Source organism: Triticum aestivum, chromosome 6A, assembly GCF_018294505.1.
Source record: "Triticum aestivum cultivar Chinese Spring chromosome 6A, IWGSC CS RefSeq v2.1, whole genome shotgun sequence".
NCBI lineage: Eukaryota > Viridiplantae > Streptophyta > Magnoliopsida > Poales > Poaceae > Triticum > Triticum aestivum.
This window is the reverse complement of record NC_057809.1, coordinates 419,517,397-419,524,027: the sequence shown is the minus strand read 5'-3', so window position 1 is coordinate 419,524,027 and position 6,631 is coordinate 419,517,397.

Genomic DNA, 6,631 nt, shown 5'->3' with positions numbered 1-6,631 from the left:
AACCCCGCTGCCATTTTTCCTTGCCCTATGTCCCCCTCGCGTACAAGCGCCCGACCTCCTCTAACCCGCCGCCCAGACCTGCTTGTGTCCGCCCGGTTCCCAACGTCGTCGTGCCTGTTGCCCAGATCCACCATCGTCTGCTGCTGCTGCCCTTTGCTGCTCTCCCTTGAGCGTGCCCGCTTCCTGCCGCTGCTCACGCACCGCTAGTCCTTCCTGCTATCCTCCAGAGGCCTTTTGGGGTTAGCATTGTTTTGGATCGACAAGGACGAGAATGCCAAGTACCACGACATACGGTGCCTGAACGTCCACCACAACAGCGCCAAGTTCCACCATCGACGACCATTTTGGATACGGCAAGACCCGGACCGACAAGTACCGTGGCCCCGAAGACCTCTGATGCGTCAAGTCCCTTTTCAGAAGTGTACCACTACCACCGTCTTTGGAATAGCTAAGAACGACAAGTACCTTGATGCCCGATGCATAGAACAACTACCGTCGCCGACGACCCGAGTACCACTACCGTCGACCCTCGAAGACCCCGTGGATGTCAAGTTCCATGTCGCGACCCCGAACATCTACGGACGTGTATGACTACCGTTGCCCGAAGAACCGCGAGTCACAAGCGCCGTGAACAACTACTGTCGTCGTGGATCCGACAAGTTCATGAGTACGACTAGTTCCCACGACCACCCTCGAGGACATTGGTTCCATCAAGTTCGACGACAACATGGGTACAACTACCGCCGCCGCGATTTTCGTCAAAACATCGTGTACCTCTACTTTCACTACCGTCCCGTTGATCACGGATGACCGATAGTACCTCTACTTCCACTAGGGATGTCTCGAGAACGTCTACTTCCTCTACTTGGCACCGAACGAGAACCGTCCCGTTTGCACACTTCAAAGGTATGACCATTGAGACGACATCCGTGATCGAATGCTTGCGATGTTTGAGATGCTCATGTTCGAACCGTGTTCGAATTGTCGATGCACGTTGCCCCTCTTTTGCCTTGTTACCGTCGTCTCATGGGACACCCGGAATCCGGGAGTGCCCCACCATCTTTTGCACGCATCCGCACATTTCTCCTTTGCATCGGTATCTCACTCGAGTTATCAGAACCGGAACGCTGCCGTGGCACCGTTTTCGTTATCGTTGCCGTCGCACCCCTTTCCTTTCCACCACGGTGACAAATGCTTCATAATGCTCTTGTCAAATTTTAATAAAAATTGCATAAACTTGTCCATGTCATTCGCATCATAATAACAACAATTAAAATGTTTAAATTGTTGTTGCAATAAATTACTAAGGCATATGGGGATTTACCGGATTCGTTATTTGTTATATCCAGCCCCATTTAAATTGTTTAGATGGTGTAGTTTTGCTATGCCTCACCTCTTGCCATGTTAATCAACTTTTAATATTGTTGGGTACCTAAACGAGAGAGAACTAAATAATTGTTGTGGTGTTTCGTCAATATGCAACTCGTTGCATATTGAGCTCCACTTAACTTGTAGTTTTGCTTGTGCACATTGCCATGCCATGCCTCATTAAACCGGACATGCATCATACTTGATTTTGCATCATGCCATGTTTATGTGATGGTTGTTTACTATGTTGTTTGCTTCTTTCCGGGTGCTTCTCTCGTTAGCTTCGGTTTTGTTCCGGAGTTGTGAGGATCCGTTCGACTACGTCCGTTTGTCTTCTTCTTGGACTCGTTCTTCTTCCTTGCGGGATCTCAGGCAAGATGACCATACCCTCGAAATCACTTCTATCTTTGCTTGCTAGTTGCTCGCTCTTTTGCTATGCCTATGCTACGATACCTACCACTTGCTTATCATGCCTCCCATATTGTGAAGCCAAGCCTCTAACCCACCTTGCCCTAACAAACCGTTGTTTGGCTATGTTACCGCTTTGCTCAGCCCCTCTTATAGCATTGCTAGTTGCAGGTGAAGATTGGGGCTTGTTCCATGTTGGAACATGGATATTTTGTTGGGATATCACAATATCTCTTATTTAATTAATGCATCTATATACTTGGTAAAGGGTGGAAGGCTCGGCCTTATGCCTGGTGTTTCGTTCCACTCTTGCTGCCCTAGTTTCCGTCATATCGGTGTTATGTTCCCGGATTTTGCGTACCTTACGCGGTTGGGTTATAATGGGAACCCCTTGACAGTTCGCTTTGAATAAAACTCCTCCAGCAAGGCCCAACCATGGTTTTACCATTCGCCACCTAGCCTTTTTCCCTTGGGAGTCGCACATCCCGAGGGTCATCTTTATTTTAACCCCCCGGGCCAGTGCTTGTCTAAGTGTTGGTCCAAACTAGAGCCCCTTGCAGCGCCACCTCGGGGAAACTCGAGGGCTGGTTTTAGTTGTATGGATTGCTTATCCGGTGTTGCCCTGAGAACGAGATATGTGCAGCTCCTATCGCGATGTCGGCGCATCGGGTGGTCTTGTTGGACTTGTTTTACCATTGTCGAGGATGTCTTGTAACCAGGATTCCGAGCCTGATCGGGTCTTCCCGCTAGAAGGAATATCCTTCGTTGACCGTGGGATCTTGTGATGGGCTAAGTTGGGACACCCCTGCAGGGATTTGAACTTTCGAAAGCCGTGCCCGCGGTTATGGGCAGATGGGAATTTGTTAATGTCCGGTTGTAGAAAACTTGAAGTTGATCTTAATTAAAATACATCAACCGCGTGAGTTACCGTGATGGTCTCTTTCCGGAGGAGTCCGGGAAGTGAACACGGTGTTGGAGTTATGTTTGATGTAGGTTGTTCTAGGATCACTTCTTGATCATAGTTTTTCGATCACGCTTTGCCTTCTCTTATCACTCTCATTTGCGTATGTTAGCCACCATATATGCTAGTCGCTTGCTGTAGCTCCACATCATACCTTTACCTTACCCATAAGCTTAAATAGTCTTGATCGCGAGGGTGCAAGATTGCTAAGTCCCCGTGACTCACAGATACTTCCAAAACCAGTTTGCAGGTGCCGAGGATACCGTGCAGATGATGCAACCGAGCTCAAGGAGGAGCTCTTTGAAGATCTTGTCCTTTGTATTGTTTCATTCTATTCGATCAGTAGTGGAGCCCAGTTGGGGTCGATAAGGGATCTGTGTAGCATTTGGGGTAGTCTTCTTTTATTTTGGTTCCGTATTCGGACCTTGATTGTATCTGTTTGATGTAATGCTTTATTCATGTAATTGTGTGAAGTGGTGATTGTAAGCCAACTATGTATCTCTTTCCCTTATGTATTACATGGGTTGTGTGAAGATTACCTCACTTGTGACATTCCTTTCAATGCGGTTATGCCTCTAAGTCTTGCTTCGACACATGGGAGATATAGCCGCATCGAGGGCGTTACATGTAGAAGCCGTCCGTGATCGATGCCCCCTCCGGCGGAGCTCTGAAAAAGGCCCCAAGATGGGATCTCGTGGATACAGAAAGTTGCGGTGGTGGAATTAGGTTTTTGGCTCCGTATCTGATCGTTTGGGGGTACGTAGGTATATATAGGAGGAAGGAGTACGTCGGTGGAGCAATAGGGGGCCCACGAGGGTGGAGGGCGCGCCTGGTGGGGGTGAGCACGCCCCCCTACCTCGTGGCCTCCTCGTTTCTTTGTTGACGTAGGGTCCATGTCTCTCGGATCATAATCTTCCTAAAAATCACGTTCCCGAAGGTTTGATTCCGTTTGGACTCCGTTTGATATTCCTTTTCTTCGAAACCCTAAAACATGCAAAAAAACAACAATTCTGGGCTGGGCCTCCGGTTAATAGGTTAGTGCCAAAAATAATATAAAGTGGATAATAAAGACCAATAATGTCGAAAATAGTAGATAATATAGCATGGAGCAATCAAAAATTATAGATATGTTGGAGACGTATCAAGCATCCCCAAGCTTAATTCCTGCTCGTCCTCGAGTAAGTAAATGATAAAAACAGAATTTTTGATGCGGAGTGCTACTTGGCATAATTTTAATGTAATTCTTCTTAATTGTGGTATGAATATTCAGATCCGAAAGATTCAAGACAAAGGTTCTTATTGACATAAAAATAATAGTACTTCAAGGATACTAACAAAGCAACTATGTGTTCTCAAAATAACATGGCTAAAGAAAGTTATCCCTACAAAATCATATAGTCTGGCTATGCTCTATCTTCACCACACAAAATATTTAAATCATGCACAACCCCGATGACAAGCCAAGCAATTGTTTCATACTTTTGACATTCTCAAACTTTTTCAATCTTCACGCAATACATGAGTGTGAGCCATGGATATAGCACTATAGGTGGAATAGAATGGTGGTTGTGGAGAAGACAAAAAGGGAGAAGATAGTCTCACATCAACTAGGCGTATCAACGGGCTATGGAGATGCCCATCAATAGATATCAATGTGAGTGAGTAGGGATTGCCATGCAACGGATGCACTAGAGCTATAAGTATATGAAAGCTCAAAAAGAAACTAAGTGGGTGTGCATCCAACTTACTTGCTCATGAAGACCTAGGGAAATTTGAGGAAGCCCATCATTGGAATATACAAGCCAAGTTCTATAATGTAAAATTCCCACTAGTATATGAAAGTGATAACATGAGAGACTCTCTACTATGAAGATCATGGTGCTACTTTGAAGCACAAGTGTGGTAAAAGGATAGTAGCATTGTCCCTCCTCTCTTTTTCTCTCTTTTCTTATTTTTTTATTTGGGCCTTTTATCTTTTTTTATGGCCTCATTTCTTTCTTTCTTTTTTCGTCCGGAGTCTCATCCCGACTTGTGGGGGAATCATAGTCTCCATCATCCTTCCCTCACTAGGACAATGCTCTAATAATGATGCTCATCACACTTTTATTTTTCGTACAACTCAACAATTACAACTCGATACTTAGAACAAAATATGACTCTATATGAATGCCTCCGGCGGTGTACCGGGATATGCAATGACTCATGAGTGACATGTATGAAAGAATTATGAACGACAGCTTTGCCACAAATACGATGCCAACTACATGATCATGCTAAGCAATATGACAATGATGGAGTGTGTCATAAACAGAATGGTGGAAAGTTGCATGGCAATATATCTCGGAATGGCTATGGAAATGCCATAATAGGTAGGTATGGTGGCTGTTTTGAGGAAGGTATATGGTGGGTGTATGATACCGGCGAAAGGTGCGCGGTATTAGAGAGGCTAGCAAAGGTGGAAGGGTGAGAGTGCGTATAATCCATGGACTCAACATTAGTCATAAAGAAATCATATACTTATTGCAAAAATCTACAAGTTATCAAAGCAAAGTAATACGCGCATGCTCCTAGGGGGATAGATTCGTAGGAAAAGACCATCGCTCATCCCCGACCGCCACTCATAAGGAAGACAATCAATAAATAAATCATGCTCCGACTTCATCACATAATGGTTCACCATACGTGCATGCTACGGGAATCACAAGCTTCAACACAAGTATTTCTCAAATTCACAACTACTCAACTAGCATGACTTTAATATCACCATCTCCATATCTCAAAATAATTATCAAGTATCAAACTTCTCATAGTATTCAACACACTCATAAGAGAATTTTATTATTAATCTTGCATACCAAGCATATTAGGATTTTAAGAAAATTACCATGCTATTAAGACTCTCAAATAATCTAAGTGGAGCATGAGAGATCAATAGTTTCTATAAAATGAATCAACCACTGTGCTCTAAAAGATATAAGTGAAGTACTAGAGCAAAATTATATAACTCAAAAGATATAAGCGAAGCACATAGAGTATTCTAACAAATTCCAAATCATGTATGGCTCTCTCAAAAGGTGTGTACAGCAAGGATGATTGTGGTAAACTAACAAGCAAAGACTCATATCATACAAGACGCTCCAAGCAAAACACATATCATGTGGCGAATAAAAATATAGCTCCAAGTAAAGTTACCGATAGAAGTAGATGAAAGAGGGGATGCCTTCTGGGGCACCCCCAAGCTTTGGCTTTTAGGTGTCCTTATATTATCTTGGGGGTGCCATGGGAATCCCCAATCTTAGGCTCTTGCCACTCCATGTTCCATAATCCATCAAATCTTTACCCAAAACTTGAAAACTTCATAACACAAAACTTAAAGTAGAAAATCTCGTGAGCTCCGTTAGCGAAAGAGAATAAAAGATCACTTCAAGGTACTGTAATTAACTCATTCTTTATTTATATTGGTGTCATACCTACTGTATTCCAACTTCTCTATGGTTTATAAACTATTTTACTAGCCATAGATTCATCAAAATAAGCAAACAACACACGAAAAACAGAATCTGTCAAAAACAGAACAGTATGTAGTAATTTGTAGCTAGCCTAAGATCTGGAACCCAAAAAGTTCTAAAATAAATTTCTGGATGTGAGTAATGTATCTATTAAACGTCTGCAAAAAGAATTAACGAAATATCGATTTCCAAATAAAAATGACAGCAGTTCTCGTGAGCGCTAAAGTTTCTGTTTTTTACAGCAAGTTCAACAAGACTTTCCCCAAGTCTTCCCAACGGTTCTACTTGGCACAAACACTAATTAAACACAAAAACAAAACCAAAATAGAGTCTAGATAATTTATTTATTACTAAACAGGAGAAAAAAATCAAGGAATAAAAATAA